This window comes from Aquarana catesbeiana, linkage group LG10, assembly GCF_042186555.1.
Source record: "Aquarana catesbeiana isolate 2022-GZ linkage group LG10, ASM4218655v1, whole genome shotgun sequence".
Taxonomy (NCBI): domain Eukaryota; kingdom Metazoa; phylum Chordata; class Amphibia; order Anura; family Ranidae; genus Aquarana; species Aquarana catesbeiana.
In genome coordinates, this window is record NC_133333.1 from 29,457,008 (window position 1) to 29,477,955 (window position 20,948).

The following is a 20,948-nucleotide window of genomic DNA, read 5'->3' on the forward strand; positions in this document are numbered from 1 at the left end:
TTTTTTTGCTATGTGTTCTATTGAGGAGATTTCCCTTTAGTTCCTTTCCCATAGCCAAAGCAGAAAGTGGGTGGAGAAGCCTGCAAAGTAGGGGAATCCATTGAGGACCCCCAGGACACCAGAACTAGTGTCACCATTGGAAAATATCCCCTTTATTACTGTTCTTGGGACAACCCAAAATTGATGATGATATCAGTACACAAGATAAATAGAGAAGGTGAATCTTCCTAATGGGAGCACAGACACCAATAATTATCTGATGTCCTCACACTATCCAAAACTACAGAGAATTGAGAACAGAGAAAAATTGCCTTTAGTTATACTTTAATATGCCAACCAGATGTTTATCCAGACATGCAGTCTGAGTGGCCAGGAAAGGAAAAGCAATGTGACCCTCCCTTTCTATACCAGGCCACATGCCTTTCAACATTGGGAAGGGGGGATCTTTGCAAGGCACCTTGTCCAAATGCTGAGAAACAAGGGCCTCTTTCCCATATCATGTCCACCAAAAAGCATGTGGGGATTATTGGAGAGGGGACATATGGTGGAATCTGGAAGCCCTCCTGTGTACAAAGGTACGTTATTACCCAGCTAACCAGATGGCTGTGGTATTTTTTATACAATGCAATTATAGGACTTTTTCTAAGGTTGTGATGTGTTTCTTTACATGTAACTGTAGGAATGATTAAAAAGGGTACTAATTTTTACCTACTGTATATATTCACCTGGAAGATGGCAGATATCTGGGGGCCCCATTGTTATAAGGCAGGATTTCAGATACCACTCTAAGTCTACCTCTACAACCCTTATACCCTTAACCTTATACCCTTATACCCTTAACATTGTGACAAGGTGCCATGCAGGGGAGAGGCTTTGCTGTCACTCATTGCAAAGTACCCTCCAATGTGACCTAGTCTAGTACAGGAAGGGGGGCCACACACTTACTGCCTTCCCTTTCCTGGCTTCCCAGGCTGCATGCCTGGCTAAAGATTTAGGAGGTACCCTATCTAGTTAATGGCCAAGGACAGTGATTCTCAACCTTTTTCTAGTTAATGCACACTCTAAAAGTATGCAAAATCTCAAGGTACCCCGATATGAAATGTAAAATACGTAAAGGTTACTTATCAATGGGAAACCTGAGCCTGGAACGGTACACATAACCTCCTTGGTGAAATTAACTTTACATCAGAAGCCCCTCTTAACATCAGAAATTCCCCACATCACACCAGAGGTCTCTCTATGACATCAGAGCCCCCCATTCACATAAGATGCCCTCCATTGACACCCAGGCCCCCACATCACAGAATACCGCAATATCACAGAGTTCGCCCATCATAGAACTCCCAATCACACAGTCCCTTCTTCACACGAGAGTCTTACTGGTAGGCTCTAGCACCATGGCAAAGGACAAGAGGTGGACTTCCATCTTCTCATGAATGCTGGGGCCTTGCATGCCAGCTGCCCTGGATCAGAGTCATGCGTCGCCATGGTGCGGGTAGACTGGCCAGACACCATCATCATAGCAATCAATGAGACCACGGGTCCTGGCCCCTAAAGCATTATTGGTTGTTATGACACTCCTGCACTGCAAAATGTGGTCCCTGAGAATCTTTTCCAGGACAAATGTGCATAGGGCAGCCCATTCAAATGAAATGGCTGCCCTATGTAAAATCACGTGAAAATCACACAAAAAAAAAAATGCAAGCAGAAATGCAAGTTCCTGCTATGCGAAGTGGGAATGGGGCCTAAAAGTAGAAAAAAACAACGTTTAGTTTTTCCCTAGTTCACCCCTAAGTATAAATCCTTATTCTTCATGCTTTAGTTAGCTTTTTTGGCCAATTTGTATATTCTTTTGTATACTCTTCACACAACTTTGGAATTCATTTGACATAAATTCATTTTTGACTGCATGAGCAATAATATTTCTGTAGCCATCCTAATGTTTTCTTTAAATGAAACTGATTTGTTTTCTTTTTTTCCCTAAAATTGTCCTTGGATCTCCTAAACCCTAACATTAATGAGAGATGGAAAATACCACCACCTTTCACCCTTCTATTTTGAGGAATTCCACCCAACCCCCCAACAGTTACGACTCAAAAGAAAAACAGATTCTTTGGATTTTTTCCATCATAATCTTCTCTTTGACCTTTCTGTTGGGGACTTCAGGCAATGGACTGGTTATCTGGATTACAACTTTGAAGATGAAGAAGACAGTCAATGTTATGTGGCACTTAAATTTAGCCACAGTTGATTTTATATTCACCTTGCTCCTGCCTTTCATGATTGCCAACACGGCTCTTGGTTATCACTGGTAGGGAGGTACATGTGCAAGTTAAACACCATGCTTATTAATCTAAACTTGTGTGCTAGTGTCCTACAACTCACTGTTATCAGTATTGATCGCTGTATTTCCATAGTTTACCCTGTGTGGTGTAGGAACCATCGGACTCCCAGATTGGCATCTTTTGTTGTTCTAGCTATATGGATCTTAGCTTTGGTTTTCAGTCCACCTTTCTTTATATTTCGAGATACACACAGTTTTAATACCACAAAAATGTATTGCATTTATAAGTTTGATGGAGATAATCTAAGGTCCGAAGTTGCATCATCAAGAGAAATGGGTTTATTGGTTACACGATTCATCATCACTTTTTTTATCCCTTTCACCATCATTGTGTCTTGTTATATAATAATCACGAAGGGATTATCCAAAGGGATCACATGGCTAAGACCAGTAAGCCTTTCAAGATTATTGTGGCTGTCATCATTTCCTTCCTCGTGTGTTGGTTTCCTTATCAAGTTTTTGCCCTCCTGGCGATGTCTGTAAAGCGTACCAAGGATGAAAGCCTAAAACATGTGGTAGCAGTTGGATATACCTTAGCTAGGAGCCTGATGTTTATCAACAGCTGTATTAATCCTATCCTCTATGTCTTTGTGGGTCAAAATTTCAAGGAAAAATTTTGGAGGTCCATTCACTCTGTGTTTGAGAATGCTTTTGTGGCAGAATCTACCAAGTCATATTGTGGGGCTGAGAATGTCATAGTAGCATCTTCAAATTTCTGATCTTCAACAGAGAAAATTGAGTACTGTCCATGATACTTTTTTTATTTGCACTAACATACAATTTTTCAGGACAAGCTTTCGGGGTATGTCTCCTTCTTCAAGGTCCAAGCAGTACTGATTCACATACCCCGAAAGCTTGTCCTGGAAAATTGTATGTTAGTGCAAATAAAAAAAGTATCAGTACTTGATCTTCTCTGTCACAATTGTACTAATACGGCTACAATCACCTCAAGTATTATCCTCAGCAGAGAGCTTAGTTCCAATACAAAAAAAGTAAAATCATTTTAGTTTCTTTCTCAAAGTTTGCTCTTAATGTTGTAAGTTTATCTCAATTATGTTTAAACATTGAGTCCAGTCATTAATTTTGTATCTTGCAAAAACTGTCTCCACTGATTCATTTTGTATCTTGCTTATATGCAGGGAGATCAACGTGTAGATGTTGTTTTATAGGTTTCAAAGGAAGTAAGTTTTTTTTTTTTTGCATCTCCTATCTAATGGTCATGAATACTAGGAATACATTTTTATCTCTACAATCAATTGTCTAACTTGCTGTGCTTCCTCCTCAGTGACTAACACCAGTGACACCTAGAAAAAAGGGTACTAACCAGCTCCAAAATGACAATGTAAAACACTTTTATTCACTATCTCTGTCCACTCCATGCCTCTACCCTCCTTTTAATAATGTTATAATGCAGATTTACTATCTGTTCTATACTCAGATGCACTTGGGTCTCTTTGAGGCTTTTCCAAAATGGCCAACAGTGCCTGAAAATACAGACACTTTATCTGTGCTAAATACATAATATTTCCTTCCCGTCGGCAGGATTATGTGGTATAATAAGGAGGGATGGAGGTATGATGGTGGGATTTAGGATACATTGGGAGGGGTCCTAGTGTGGAATAGTGACTATGACCAGGAAAGACAAAATTTTGCCCTGGCAAGCCGCTGAGAGCCTGAGCCAGCCACTCCCACCCCTTTACAGCCCAGCGCTCCAGAGAGCAATGAGGGGGGGTGCAGAAAAGACAGCGATGGATGACAGTGACCAGCTCTCTGCTCAGGGAGCTTTGGGAACCAAGCGATCGGCGGTTTTTGATTACTCGGTTCTCGTCCTTAGAGCCGGCCGGGGACAGATACAGCATAGAACCAATGATGCATCCTCCTGAGTAAGAATGATTGTAAAATTTAAAAAAATGCCATACTTCTCTTTTAAGGATCCACCCACTGCCTGCTGTCAATCACAATGGGAGCAAACCTGATGGGGAACTAGTGTCTGTGAATCCCGATCAGGCTCCACCCCCCCAGGATACAAAATGAAAGCACAGTTGCACTGAGGCTGGAGTTTCTGCACCTCCACATGAGGTCCATGCCCTAGATTAATTTACCTGTCTACAAAAAATACATTAATCTGTCACCTGTACTTATATTTGTCATGTGGAGGCATGTCAGGATTCTAAAGAGTGCCTTAGACACTCTTTGTGCATTCTTATGATTATGTCAAATTTTCACTCTTAAGGGTTTAGTAACATTGTGGCTGTCTTTTCTAGAGAAATTCCATGTGAAACTCTTTGTGAAACGCCAGTGTGTCGAAATTACCTTTCTTCATTAATCCTTGGTATATAGAAAACTATAAATAGCAAAAGTACAACAGCATAACTACAATATTAGTAGATATACAGTTCTAAAATCTTAATTTTTATGTATATCTTCATCTAAGTAAATTTAAAGTCAAAACTTTTATTATTCATTTTGTATAAAGTAGGGCAGTGTTTCTAAACCTTTTTTTAGTCAAGACGCACTTTAAAATTATGAACAATCTCGAGGCACCCCATTCCAACATGTGAAAAAAAAAAAAGAATTGTTTTACATAACCCAGCAATATCCACACATTCAGGACACCCGGCGTTAGCGATGATTTATTCTTCCAAAGCAGATACACTTTTGCGCACTGGTACTGACGAATATTCCAGTGTTTCTCTTCTCTTCAGTTTCTCTTACTTACTCGGCTAATGTGACCCCAGTGCTGACAGAAAAGGGCAGGGGTGGGGCAAACAAGGATGCTGTGCAGGCGTCTGACGTCCTCCTAATCAGCGGATGATGTCATTGGTTGTTAGGATGCTGGTGGCTAGAAGGTTGTAATTGTGCTTAATGAAAACCTGTGGATTTGGGTAACTAAATGGCAGGTTTCATCCATCTGGTGCAATTTTTAGGCATTTTGCCAAGGCACCCCTGCAGAAACGTGAAGGCACTCCAGCGTGCCTGGGTACCCTGGTTGAAAAAGGCTGTAGTAGATATGCCTTTCCTAGTCTCCCCGCAGCCAGCTTGGGACACCTATGATGGGTGGCCCTGATGCTCCCGAACCCTTATCTTCCCCCCTTCGCTCGGCCTCTAACCCTCTGGCCCTCATTCTTCTTTAGCTTCCCGTAGCCTTTCCCTGGCTCCCTACTTGTCAGGTACGCATTCTCTATTTCTTTAATGCCACTTTTCTGCCTAACTTTCTCCTGATTTCCAATCTGCCTTTTCTTTTAGATCTTTATAGACTGTACATTGTACCACCACATGGGTATTGGTGAGCCCAGGGGATGCCCCATTGTTCTAGGGAATTTCCTTACAGATATATGAAAAAGGCCTTTTTTCTGCTGCTGTGTTAGCTCTAGTTTGTTCCTTTACATTTACATTGTTTTATATTCCCTTCCCGCCGAGCGTACGCAGATGTGCGGCCTCGGCTTTTGGGGGTTATACCCGGATGATGCCTGCAGCTGCTGTTTTTTAGAGCGGGCGATCGGTGGTCAGCGGGCGATCAGTTTTCCAGGAATAACAACCGATGCGGCTAAAAGCTGCTCAGCTGTTATACCAGAGGAGTAGGAGGGGACGTCCCCCCTCCCGCCGCCTCCCTTACTGGGCGGCCCGATCGGCAATCCGCCACCTCCGGCGGCTAGTGACAGTCTGTAATGAAGCCGTAAGTCTTCATTCCAGTAGCTTAATTCCAGTATCCTAATTGTAAACACGGAAGCGACGTCATGACGTCACTTCCCGTTTACTCGGCTGCCAATGGCGTTGGTTTTAAAAAAATCTACAGTATTCAGAATTGCTGAAAATGGCGATCTGAATACTTTGAAGTGCAAAGGAGGGACCGGGGGTCTTTTAGACCCCGATCCCTCCATAAAGAGTACCTGTCACCACCTATTACTGTCACAAGGGAAGGTTTACATTCCTTGTGACAGCAATAAAAGTGATCAAATTTTTATTTTTTTTAAACACAATTTGTTAATATAAAAATAAATAAAATAAATAAGAAAAAAAAAAATTTAAAGCGTCCCCGTCACCGCGAGCTTGTGCAGCATAGAAAACGCATACGGAAGTCGCGCCCGCATATGTAAACGGTGTTCAAATCACACATGTGAGGTATCGCCACGATCGTCAGAGCGAGAGCAATAATTCTAGCACTAGACCTCTGTAACTCTAACCTGGTAACCCTAAAAAAATTAAAGCGTTGCCTATGGAGATTTTTAGGTACCGTAGTTTTTTCGCCATTCCACGAGTGCATGCAATTTTAAAGCGTGACATGTTTGGTATCTATTTACTCGGCATAACATAATTTTTCACATTATACAAAAAAATTGTACTAACTTTACTGTTTTGTTTCTTTTTAAATTAATGAAAGTGTCCCTTTTCCCAAAAAGTTGCGTTTAAAACACTGCTGCACAAATACCGTGTGACATAAAATATTGCAACAATCGCCATTTTATTCTCTAGATTCTCTGCTAAAAAAAATATATATATATATAAATATATATATATATATATATATATATATATATATATATATATATATATATATATATATATATATATATATATATATATATATATATATAATGTTTGGGGGCTCTAAGTAATTTTCTAGCAAAAATACGGATTTTAACACCAAATGTCAAAAATCGGCTTAGTCATGAAAGGGATAATAGCTGTCTTTGTAAGCTAGTCCTTATTATAATTGTCAATGCTAGTCCTTGTGTGGGGGCGGAACTATAGCAAGTTAGCTGCTAGTTAAACTTGATTAAAACATTTTGAAACAGAAAAAGGCTGTAGTAGGGAATAGTTACACCCTAGTGTCACAATCAACCGATTTCCTTTTACTTGCCATTATGTAGACACAAAGGGAGGGAGGGTGACGATATATAGTCACAAAGACAAAAAGAGAGGGTAAATCTCTCAAACATGAGCACAAACAGAAGCAAAAGCTCAGCACGGGTTCCAACCCCTTAAGAAGAACTGGCAATAATATGAAAGTCAAATATTTATATGTGAGAATGCATTTATCTGATTTTGAAAAATAAACAGTAATCTGCACTAGGTGAGTCCTTGCTGTGAAAGCAAAGTCCTATGATAGAGCTGCACGATTCTGGCCAAAATAAGAATCACAATTGTTTTGCTTCACAATATACAAAAAAAAATTGGGCTAACGTTACTGGTTAGTTTTTTTTTTTTTGTTTTTTTTTAATTCATTAAAGTATTTTTTTCCAGAAAAAATAGCATTTGAAAGAACGCTGAGCAAATACAGTGTGACATAAAATATTGCAACAAACACCATTTTATTCTCTAGGGTCTCTACTAAAAAAAATATATATAATGTTTGGGGGTTCTAAGTAATTTTCTAGCAAAAATAAAAAATGATTTTAACTTAAAACCAACAAATGTCAGAAAAAGGTTTAGTGCTAATCTTTAGTGGTTAAACTTTCCTCAATTACACACAAAGTCTATTCCTTTGACAAATTGTTACAATGTTTATACTTAAAGTGGTTGTAAACTCTCCCCCACAACTTTGTCCCATGTAAATCAGCATAAAAAATCCTAATGAACACTGCTTGTAGATATCTCCTTACTTGCTTAGAATTGTTGTAATCCTTTTTGTTCTTTAGAATGACATCACTGAGCATGCCCAGATCTCCCCTGATTTACGGCACACTCTGTGTGCTTATCTGTCTATTATCAGATCTTCCTACGGCACAACACTGAAATCCCATGAGACTGCATAAACACTCAGAGCTTCCTACTACACCCCATGTGACCACGTGACATCACCGGATCACTGGAGTGTAAACTTGGGACAGCATTACTGCAGTCTTATCAGCTGAAGCTGATAAGACTGACACAGGCAAACACTAGATAATCGGCACAAGTAAATACTATGATATAAAACAAGTCAGCTATGAGCAGGAAGGCAGGGTTGCCATAGAAACGATGGATTGAGAAGGAGGCTTGGTTAACAGTACAGGAAGTGCTCAATGTAAGGGCGGAAATACACTCTACTGTGGAGTCAGAAAACAATACTTAAGATGGCACTGCCTTACCCCTGGAAACAAGTTTTATAAAGTTTCTTTAAACAGTAAGTAATAAGGGATTTGGGCTGGATTACAGTGGCTATAGTTTGATAATTATTTATTATAATGGACTAAATGAAAAGAAGCATCAGAGTGGGAGAGTTTACTTCCTCTTTAAGTTCCACTGCTAAAGAATGTTGTGATTCTTGGTAGACTGTCCATTTTTTTCTTCCCTTCTTTTGACAGCTGTGGCTTCAGAAGAGCAGAGAGAATTCTTTGCATAGATAGAATCGTGAAACATTTTTGTCAAGATCGCAACGGGGAAAAAATCGGGATAATGATTCTTGACTATTAATTATGCAGCTCTATCCTATGATCCTATTATCATTACTTGTTTCCAAATCAAAGAAAATTGCAGCTCCCCCACACCACGCAGGGTGAAATGCAGAAAACGGGAAAAGAAAAGAAAAGAAAGGGGAAGTATATGGACTTAATGCACACTTTGAGCAATAAAAAGTGTTTGTGTTGTATTAGATTGGTGTGGTTCTCCCTTTTTTTCTCTTCTTTATTTATCTGACTATGGCATACAGCAGATTGACCATGCACCACCATTGATCATCCTACACAACCCAGTTTTCCACCTGGCGTACATTTTAGCAACCTTAAAAAAACCTATTCAGAGCTCAGCCTTTATTACACAGTTTCAGCACTAGGAAGGTTAAAGTAGAACTACATGGAAACCTTTTTTTTCATTTTGGATAGAGTAAGGGAGAGCCATAACCTCTGTCAGTTTATTTTTTGCCATCTGTGTCCCATTGGGGGGGGATCAAAAAATATTACAGCACACACATGCAAAAAAGACATTTACCTCCAGCAAGGCTAGTTTAAAACACCTAAACATTTTCAAAAAATATTATCAAAACATATGGGTATTTGGTCACACCATATTGCTATATGGTGCTTAAGCCCACTTACTGCGACAAAGTACCCCATGATTAGTGGGTCCTACACTATCCATAGATTGGGAGATCCTGCTTCTCTGAATCATGAGAGAAATACACTCTTCTATATGGGAGAACTTTGAGGTCTCCACCCATGACACAAGCCCGATATCCAGCAGTGTGTATGGGAATCGCTCCACATGTAAAACAATAAAGTGCTCCAATAGTGTAAAACAGCATAACCGATTTATTAAAACACTATCACTCTTCAAATAGTCCACTCGCATTTTACAAAATCCAAGTCAGCAAAAAGAATAGTGTAAATGTAATCACAGCAACTCAGCAATCGGATCACACAGAGCAGGTCTACGGTCATGGCGAACCTGAGGTGTGCAGGCGTTAAACTCTCAGTTCTCACCTTCTCCTCGGTGCCTTGCCACTTGATCGATCACCACTTTCTCGAACGGCTTCCAGCGTCATGCGTCACAGCCCCCCCCAACATGTTTCGTCACAGATTGTATCCCATGAATAAGTGAATCTGTGATGAAACATGTTGGGGGCGTGGCTGTGAAGCATGACGCTGGAAGCCGTTCGAGAAAGTGGTGATCCGATCTAGTGGAGAGGCACCGAGGAGGGGGTGAGAACTGAGAGTTTAACGCCTGCACACCTCGGGCCCGCCGTGACCGTAGACCTGCACTGTGTGATCCGATTGCTGAGTTGCTGTGATTTTATTTACACTATTCTTTTTGCTGACTTGGATTTTATAAAATGTGAGTGGACTTTTTGATAGTGTTTTAATAAATCTGTTATGCTGTTTTACACTATTGGAGCACTTTATTGTTTTACATGCGGAGCGATTCCTATACACACTGCTGGATATCGGGCTAGTGATTATACCCTTTCTGTGTGGTTATAAAAGTGTTTTAGCCTTGCACGCAAGTGCAGGCATTTGGAGTCGGTGAGTGCATTTCTTAAGGGAGTGGGTTCACTGAACACTCTGGTGTGGTGGGAAAAATTAAGAAGACACTTACAACCAAGAATTTTTTTGTTTTAACTTACGGACATTTTGTTGGATTTAATCACTTTAAAAGTCACATGGTGTTTTAATTGTTCATATACATTTTTTGCACCAGGCACTTTTTATACAATAGACTTTTTCATCATTGTCTAAATTGGACAGTTTTGTCTGAAGTAGCGCCACTGTTTTCTTCTTTATATGTATTTTTTCACTATTTAGATATATCAGAAGGACTAAACACTGTTTATACATATATTTTGCTATTAAATAACATTTCTAATCGCTTGATGTTAATAACAAGATTCCCCTTTACATCAGAGTCCATAGAGTTCCTCTTTTACATCTGAACTCGCAGAGTTTCGTTTCACTGTTAGGGGGGACTCTGCAGAATCTGATGTAAAGGAGAACTCTGGGGACTCTAATGCCCTGTACACACGGTCGGACATTGATCGGACATTCCGACAACAAAATCCATGGATTTTTTCCGACGGATGTTGGCTCAAATTTGTCTTGCTTACACACGGTCACACAAAGTTGTCAGAAAATCCGATTGTTCTGAACGCGGTGACGTAAAACACGTACGTCAGGACTATAAACAGGGCAGTAGCCAATAGCTGTTGTCTCTTAATTTATTCTGAGCATGCGTGGCACTTTGTGCGTCAGATTTGTGTACACACAATCGGAATTTCCGACAACGGATTTTGCAAGCTCTGAAACTTTGTGTGTCGAAAATTCCTATGGAAAATGTGTGATGGAGCCCACACACGGTCAGAATTTCCGACAACAAGGTCCTTTCACACATTTTCCATCGGAAAATCCTACCGTGTGTACAGGGCATAAGGGATGCTCTGGGAACCCTGATTTAAGGGGGGGGGGGGGGACAATGCGCACTCTAATGTAAGGAGAGGATTCTGCTGTAAGGGGGAACATTGCTGCCTCTGGTGTAAAGGGGAACTCTGATGTATGGGGTACTCTGAGAACTCGGATGTACCTTAGTGAACTCACTCAGGAGAGAGAAGGGTGGAGACTTCAGCCACAGACAGGGATGGATGGTGAGCTCCCTCACCCCTTGGCAGTCAGCACCTCTCATTCAGATGTATCTGAGGCTGCTAGACTTCCAATTTCTGGCCCCCACTTTCCTTTTCTGAGGCACAGCACCGTGAATTGGAGTGTTGGCAGACACAGAGGGGTAGGGGTGGGAAAAGAGGTGCAGATCGAGCCCTCTCTCCTCTCCCATCTGTGTGGTTTTGGGGGGGTTGTTAGTGCTGGCTTTGGGTAGTGTAAAAGAGAGTGTAACAGACACTCTTATGCCGCGTACACACGACCGGATTTTCCGGCAGAAAAGGTCAGACGGAATCATTCCGTCCGACTTTCCGATCGTGTGTGGGCTTCATCTGACTTTTTCTTTCTAAAGTTCTGATGGACCTAGAAATAGAACATGTTTCAAATCTTTTCGATGGAATCAGTTCCTATCGGGGAAACCGCTCGTCTGTATGCTATTCCGACGGACCAAAAACTACGCAAGGGCAGCTATTGGCTACTGGCTATTGAACTTCCTTTTTCTAGTCCCATTGTACGTCATCGCATTCTAAACTATCAGACTTTGGTGTGATCGTGTGTAGGCAAGTCCATTTCAGTGGAACTCCGTCGGAACTCCGTCAGAGTCTATTCTGAAGGAAAATCCGGTCGTGTGTACACGGCATTAGCTTAGCTAACTGCTTCCAGCAAACCTGCTGGGAAGCCATAGTCCAGTCTGAATAATGTGTCTGGGTTTCAGGCAGTCTGAAACCCGGACACATGATTCCAAACCTAAACTGTCTGGGTGAATCCCAGAAAGGTGACAACCCTATTCCTGTCCCATAGCCAAAGCAGGAAATGAGAGGAAATCCTTACAAATTAAGGGAATCCCTTAGGGCCCCCTAGGTCACCAGAACTAGTGTCCTCATTGGAAGATTTCTCCTCTATTACTTTGCTGGGGATAGCCCCAAATGTTCTAATCTACCATAAGGCGGAAACGAGTTAAGGAAAGGAAAGTGGATAAGCCAAGGACCAGAGACTGGAGTTCATTCAGTTCATTGTTAAACCACAATTAAAAAAAGAATAAATATAAAGAACAGCTTTTTGAGGTTTGTAGCAGGTGGGTAAAGTTTGGAACTTCAGGTGCAAAGTTCTTTGTGCCAAAACCCGACAGAGCTGTAGGTAGCCAGTAAAATATTCTACTTTTTGGTGTTCACCCAGGTAGTGAAATATCCATTTTGGACAGACTGTCTCTATAATGCATTAGCTTGTTTTCTTATAAATGTTGGTAGATGATGTTATCTGTTTCTGGGTGTTTTCCTGTTAAGCAAAAAAACAAAAATAGGCTATCAAGATGAATGACATCATATTATCTCAAATATCAAATGGTGTCATGTCTATATATATATATATATATATATATATATATACTTACTGTATATGTGTGTGTCTCTGCAAACACAGTTCCTTCAGAAGCAAAGGAAAAGAAAGAACAGACGTTAAAAAAGGCAAGACAAGTAAGTAACTGATCAATATAAAAGAATAGTACATACTCTTAAATGTATCATGGCAGCTTAAAGTGGTTGCAAAGGCAAAAAAATGTTTTAACCTTAATGCATTCTCTGCATTAAGGTAAAAAACCTTTCCATGTCACTCCTCCCACCTTTTACTTACCTGAGCCAGATCTTGATCCAGTACTGTGTCCACCTGCAACCCATCTATGGGGACATTCGAAAAAGAGGAGAATCCAAGATCACCAGGGGGTATTCAATAAAAGGAGAATCGGGGGTGCTCTGTGCAAAAACATTACTCATAGCGGGTAAATATAACATGTGTAAGTTGTTTTACACTAATGGAGCGTTTATATCTTTACATGCTACGCACATCCACGTATGGGCTGGGAATGATATGAGGCGATTTAAGAAATAATGGTTCTGCTGGGTGTCTTTGGAGATTGCATTATTACCTAAGGCGGTTTGAAGTGTATTGGTTCCATCTGATGTGCTCTGGAGGGTATCCATCATTACTCCATCATCACAGGCCTCCCTTGATCCTCTGTAACGGGGGATCATGGGCTTCTGGTAAGAAGTAATTCTCTACACAACGGTGGTGGAATTTGCATAATTTCTTCATATTAACACTGAAGATTCCTCCCATTCATGGATGGACTTTTATATAATTCATTTCACGGGTGGATGTCACATATATTTCAGATATATATATGATTGGACATTATGCATTTTTTTTTCTATATGATTTATATTGAGTTACTTGATTTATTTGAATAATCACCATTTGCTAATTCATGTCCTTTTCCATGTGTGTTGGTGCACATGAAACTCAAGACTCTAGTTCCTAACACACATGGTTGCACATATATGTTACAATTTGATCACCCTCTAATCAGTGGGTTAGAGTGATAGTTTGCACTTGTTGTTTTTTGAGTTTACAGGTTTAGCTCGATTCTAGTTCTTTTCCATTTTATACACTGTATAAATGTTATGCAGGAGAATCGTTGCTCTAATGCCGTGTACACACCAGCGGACTTTTCAACCGGACTGGTCTGATGGTCTGTCCGACGGACTTTCGGCGGACTTTCCAAACAAACGGACTTGCCTACACACGATCACACCAAAGTCCGATGGATTCGTAAGTGATGACGTACAACCAGACTAAAATAAGAACGTTGATAGCCAGTAGCCAATAGCTGCCCTAGCTCCGGTTTTCATTCGTCAGACTAGCATACAGATGAGCAAACTTTTTGACCGGACTCCAGTCCATCTGAAAGATTTAAAACATGTTCCAAATCTAAAGTCCGTCAGATTTTTGACCGAAAAAGTCCGCTGCAGGTCCGATGAAGCCCACACACGGTCGAATTGTCCGCCGGACTCGGTCCGTCGGACCAGTCCGGTCGGAAAGTCCGCTCGTGTGTATGCAGCATAATAGTTTCCACACGGTATTTCACAGACACTTCATGTGATATAGACACATATGTTTAATTGTTTCCATATATCTTAGCGCAGTTTCTCTTTCTGTTTTTCCATAACATGTGTGCTGTTTTTAAAAAAAAAGACCTTTACAATCACTTTAAGTTCTATGGTTGTGTGTTTTAGCTGTTTAGGTTTTTTTTTTATTGCTACCGCTCTAATTTCTAGGCATAATACTATCAGAGATTACATGAATGATAATAAACTAAACCAGTAAACTTGCAACAAATATGTAGGAGGGAAGTGTCCATATGTTATTATTCCAAATAGTCAAACATATTTGCAAAACCATAGATTCTTTTTTGAATACAGTTATTTTTAGATTTCAGCATACAATTTAAGGACTTTGGTATAACATTCACATATTATTGGTCATGATACAAAGAGAAAAACAAGGTGTAGCAATATCTAAAAAAACCATATATTTTTATTTACAATTTTCAATATTTAAAACATCATCATGTAATCACTTCAGCCCGGGAAAGATTTGCCCCCTTAATGACCAGGCCATTTTTTTTGTGATACGGCACTGCGTCGCTTTAATTGACAATTGTGCGGTCATGTGACGATGTACCCAAATAAAAAAACTAATTTTTTCCTACAAATAAAGCTTTCTTTTGGTGGTATTTGATCACCTCTGCGGTTCTTATTTTTTGCGCTATAAACAAAAACAGACTATTTTGAAAAGAAAAGCAATATTTTTTTTTTACTGTTCGCTATAATACATATCCAAAGAAAAATATATATAAAAAAACAAATTTATTCATCAGTTTAAGCCGATTTATATTCTTCTACATATTTTTGGTAAAAAAACAAAACGCAATAATCATCACCTCCAACCTTTTATTCAGTCTGTGACAAAAAAACTCTTTATTAGATAGACCATTAACAGAATTTGAACAATTACTATTACAGGAGCATAGACCAGCTCATGTCTTATCTATAATATATAAATACTCAAACTCAAAAAAACAAGAAAAAAGAGTTGATATACCTAACTAGGTGGGAAGAAGAACTGGAGATAACCATTCCAAGAACAAAGTGGGAAAAAGCATTTTTTATTAATACATAAATTATCTTTATCAAATAGACACCAGGAAAGGAATTATAGATGCCCAGTCGACTTGCATAAAATAAATAGGGAAAATACAGAGGATTGTTGGAGATGTCAAAATGCAAGAGGTACAATGTCACATATTTAGTATTATTGCCCGGGGGTTCAGATGTTTTGGTTAAAGATCTACAATACATATCAAATTATTACAGGACAAAAAGTACAACCAGATATACTAGTGTCAGTGTTATCAATGATCCCTGGCTCTATGAAAGTTATTAACCACTTGCTGACCGATGTACGTCCGTACTTTGGGGACGGATATCGTAGTTATGGCAGCAGCTAGCTGCCATAACCCCGGTATCCCCGTGTTCGGCCGGCGGTCGGCTACAAGATAAAAGTGGTCTCTGTGGCAGATTTTCCATGAGATCACTTTTATCGGTGACGAGAGAGGGCCCGCTCCCCCCTCCCGCCGCGATCCGGTGCCCTCCGCCGCTTACCGGAGCCGTCGGCAGTGGCGGAGGTGATCGCGTCTGTCCCCTGGGCTGACATGGAGACGAGTGAGGGTAAGATGGCCCCCACCCGTCTCCATGACACTGCAGGATGGAAGCGACGTCAAAACGTCACTTCCGCCCATACGTCTTAAAGGCACATTTTTCTGTTGTCATTTTTTCAAATGACAATTTTTTTTTCTTTTATTGCATTTAAGTCCAAATATGAGATCTGAGGACTTTTTGACCCCAGATCTCATATTTAAGAAGTCCTGTCATGCTTTTTTCTCTTTTTTCTATTTTTCTATTGTAATAGGAATAAAAGTGACCCACATTTTTTATTTTTAAAAAAAGCAGTATAAAAATCAATAAAATAAAGTAAAATAAATAAGAACATTTTTTTTTTTAAAACGCCCCGTCCCGACGAGCTCACGGGCAGAAGCGAACGCATATGAAAACCTATATGAAAAAAATTGGGCTAATTTTACTGTTGTCTTATTTTTTTATTAAAAAAAGTGAATTTTTTTCCAAAAAAGTTTGCTTGTAAGACCGCTGCGCAAATACGGTGTAAAAAAAGTATTGCAAAGACCGCCATTTTATTCTCTAGGGTGTTAGAAAAAAAACAATATATAATGTTTGGGGGTTCTACGTAATTTTCTAGTAAAAAAAAAAACTGTTTTAAACATGTAAACACCAAAATCTCAAAACGAGGCTGGTCTTTAAGTGGTTAAAAAAGACATCTTAAGATATATGCTAACAGCAGCCCGGACCATCATAGCTCGAAATTGGAGGAAAACAGTGGTTCCCTCTGTGGGGGAATGGGTGTGTGAGATGACCGAGATGCAGTCATTGGAGAAGATGATAGTGACGGAGCAGGTATTAAGGAACAAACCTTAAAAACATGGCAAAAATGGGAGGAGTTTAGAACCTCTGTAAGCTTATCAAACTATATTTCTTTTCTTGCTGCTCTTTTTTCCTTCTTTCTTTCTTATCAGGTGTGTGTGTTATGCATGTTGTTGAGAGGATGTTCATGTGTTTGAGTAAATTACTGATTTAAGTATTTAAATAAACATTGGATAGATTTACGAGCTAAGTGTAAAATTGATTTTTAATTATTAGAATTATGTGTAATTGTTGTGTAAAATTGAAAAATGTATAAAATAAAGATTATAGTAAAAAAAATAAAAAACGCAATAGGAGTATATTGATTGATTTGCACAAAAGTTATAGCGTCTACAAAATAGGGAATAGATTTATGGCATTTTTATTATTATTATTTTCTTTTTTACTAGTAATGCGATTTTTAGCAGGACTGCGATGTTGATTGGACACTTCTGACACTTTTTTTGGACCATTGACATTTATACAGCGATCAGAGCTAAAAATAGCCACTGCTTACTGTATAAAAGTCACTGGCAGAGAAGGGTTAACACTAGGGGGCAATCAAGGGGTTGAAAGTGTTCCCTGGGTGTGTTCTAACTGTAGGGGGGATGGGCTGCCAGGGACATGACAGAGATCACTGTTCCCGATCACTGGGTGCAGTAGATCTCTGTCATGTCACCTGTCAGAACAGGGAATCGCCTTGTTTACAAAGGCAGTTCTCCATTCTGCCTTTGTAATAGGCGATCGTGGGTCAACGGTGGACATCGAGTTCACCCGCTCGCTATTGTGCCTGCACGAGCCGCCGTACAGCTACGGCGATTTGCGCAGGAGAGCCAACCTGCCGCAGTATAATGAGGGCGGCTGGTCGGCAAGTGGTTAAAAATGACAAATTTCCATCATGAATTTATATCCATATGTTGTTAGATATTCTGGGGTCTTTTCATATGCATATACTGTATTCCATTACCAAACTGTCTGACTGGTGTTTTACATTCTATAATACCCACCAAAACCAAATGTTTACCATAGACTATATCAACAATTTACCAAGGACAGATGGAGAATAGGGATGAGCCGAACACCCCCCTGTTCGGTTCGCACCAGAACATGCGCACAGGAAAAAAGTTTGTTTGAACACGCGAACACCGTTAAAGTCTATGGGACACGAACATGAATAATCAAAAGTGCTAATTTTAAAGGCTTATATGCAAGTTATTGTCATAAAAAGTGTTTGGGGACCTGGGTCCTGCCCCAGGGGACATGGATCAATGCAAAAAAAGTTTTAAAAACGTCCGTTTTTTCAGGAGCAGTGATTTTAATAATGCTTAAAGTCAAACAATAAAAGTGTAATATCCCTTTAAATTTCGTAGCTGGGGGGTGTCTATAGTTTGCCTGTAAAGGGGCGCATGTTTCCTGTGTTTAGAACAGTCTGACAGCAAAATGACATTTCGAAGGAAAAAACCCATTTAAAACTACTCGCGGCTATTGCATTGCCGCTCCGACAATACACATAGAAGTTCATTGATAAAAACGGCATGGGAATTCCCCACAGGGGAACTCCGCACCAAAATTTAAAAAAAAAATGACGTGGGGGTCCCCCTAAATTCCATACCAGGCCCTTCAGGTCTGGTATGGATATTAAGGGGAACCCCGGCCAAAATTTAAAAAAAAATGATGTGGGGGTCCCCCTAAATTCCATACCAGACCCTTCAGGTCTGGTACTGATTTTAAGGGGAACCCCGCACCAAAAAAAAAAAAAAAACGGCGTGGGTCCCCCCAAAAATCCATACCAGACCCTTATCCGAGCACGCAACCTGCCAGGCCGCAGAAAAAGAGGGGGGACGAGAGAGCGCCCCCCCTCCTGAACCATACCAGGCCACATGCCCTCAACATTGGGAGGGTGCTTTGGGGTAGCCCCCCAAAACACCTTGTCCCCATGTTGATGAGGACAAGGGCCTCATCCCCACAACCCTGGCCGGTGGTTGTGGGGGTCTGCGGGCGGGGGGCTTATCGGAATCTGGAAGCCCCCTTTAACAAGGGGACCCCCAGATCCCAGCCCTCCCCCCTGTGTGAAATGGTAAGGGGGTACTTACCCCTACCATTTCACTAAAAAACTGTCAAAAATGTTAAAAATGACAAGAGACAGTTTTTGACAATTCCTTTATTTAAATGCTTCTTCTTTCTTCTATCTTCCTTCATCTTCTTCTTCTGGTTCTTCTGGCTCTTCTGGTTCTTCTTCCGGCGTTCTCGTCCAGCATCTCCTCCGCGGAGTCTTCTATCTTCTTCTCCTCGGGCCGCTCCATACCCATGGCATGGGGGGAGGCTCCCGCTCTTCTCTTCATCTTCTTCTCTTCTTCTTTTCTTCTCTTCTTCTCTTGTTCTCTTCTTCATTTTCTTCTCCGAGCCGTTCCGCATCCATGCTGGCATGGAGGGAGGCTCCCGCTGTGTGACAGCGTCTCCTCGTCTGACGGATCTTAAATAATGGGGGGCGGGGCCACCCGGTGACCCTGCCCCCCTGAAGGGCCTGGTATGGAATTTAGGGGGACCCCCACGTCATTTTTTTTTTTTTAATTTTGGTTCGGGGTTCCCCTGTGGGAAATTCCCATGCCGTTTTTATCAATGAACTTCTATGTGTATTGTCGGCAATGCAATAGCCGCGAGTAGTTTTAAATGGGTTTTTTCCTTCGAAATGTCATTTTGCTGTCAGACTGTTCTAAACACAGGAAACATGCGCCTCTTTACAGGCATACTATAGACACCCCCCAGCTACGAAATTTAAAGGGATATTACACTTTTATTGTTTGACTTTAAGCATTATTAAAATCACTGCTCCCGAAAAAACGGCCGTTTTTAAAATTTTTTTTGCATCGATTCATGTCCCCTGGGGCAGGACCCAGGTCCCCAAACACTTTTAATGACAATAACTTGCATATAAGCCTTTAAAATTAGCGCTTTTGATTTCTCCCATAGACTTTTAAAGGGTGTTCCGCGGCATTCGAATTTGCCGCGAACACCCCAAATTGTTCGCTGTTCGGCGAACTTGCGAACAGCCAGTGTTCGAGTCGAACATGAGTTCGACTCGAACTCGAAGCTCATCCCTAATGGAGAGTTGTAAGACGTTTCCCAGATAATTTCTGCTTCTTCAGTCAGGAATAGAAACCATAATCTACAATTACGTAAGTAAATTTCTACACATTGAAACATAATTCACATACAGCAAAACCTTGGATTGCGAGTAACTTGGTCTGCGATTGTTTTACAAGATGAGCAATTTTTTAAAAATAAATTTTAACTTGATAAACAAGCAAGGTCTTGCAATACAAGTAGGGTCATGTCCCATTTTAGTCGATGAGAGTTTCCTGCACTACTTCAAGGCGACTTCTATCTGACTTGTACCCATAGACTTTAAGGAGTGTTTGTGGGGAAAAAAAACGCTTATGCTCACAAAAGCTCAACAAAATTGTGCACAAGAACACAAAGAAAGCACAAGCTTCTTCAAGCTGAAATAAAAGATCAAAAGCAGCTTTTTTTTTTTTTTTTTTTTTTGGAGCTACAGTGTGCATGAGCCCTAAGTTAGATCCTCATCTTAAAGTGGTTGTAAACCCTTATAAAAAATTAAAAAAAAAAAAAAAACCTGAAAGACAAAGGCATAATGAGGTAGTATGCCTAGCATACAGGAGCTGGGATTTTTAAGGTGCTAATAACTCAATGTTAGCAAGCACATATGAGCATCCTAATTATCATTATACTTTTGCCTAAATAAAGCCAAGCACTGATAGGAACCCTAATTATCATTTTACTTTTACCTAGAGAAAGCCAAGCACTGATAGGAACCCTAATTATCATTATACTTTTACCTAGAGAAAGCCAAGCACTGATAGGAACCCTAATTATCATTATACTTTTACCTAGAGAAAGCCAAGCACTGATAGGAACCCTAATTATCATTATACTTTTACCTAGAGAAAGCCAAGCACTGATAGGAACCCTAATTATCATTATACTTTTACCTAGAGAAAGCCAAGCACTGATAGGAACCCTAATTATCATTATACTTTTGCCTAGAGAAAGCCAAACACTGATAGGCTCTCCAATTATCATTATACTTTACCTAGAGCCAAGCATTAATAACAGTTCTATTCATGATTACAACTATATTTAGAAAAGTCCCAG

At 40.3% G+C, this 20,948-nt stretch overlaps 1 pseudogene; it reads left to right on the top strand.

The window, feature by feature from the left end:
* Window positions 1–2,001: 2,001 nt before the first annotated feature.
* LOC141109966 (N-formyl peptide receptor 3-like) lies at window positions 2,002–3,074 on the top strand (annotated as a pseudogene).
* Window positions 3,075–20,948: the final 17,874 nt, after the last annotated feature.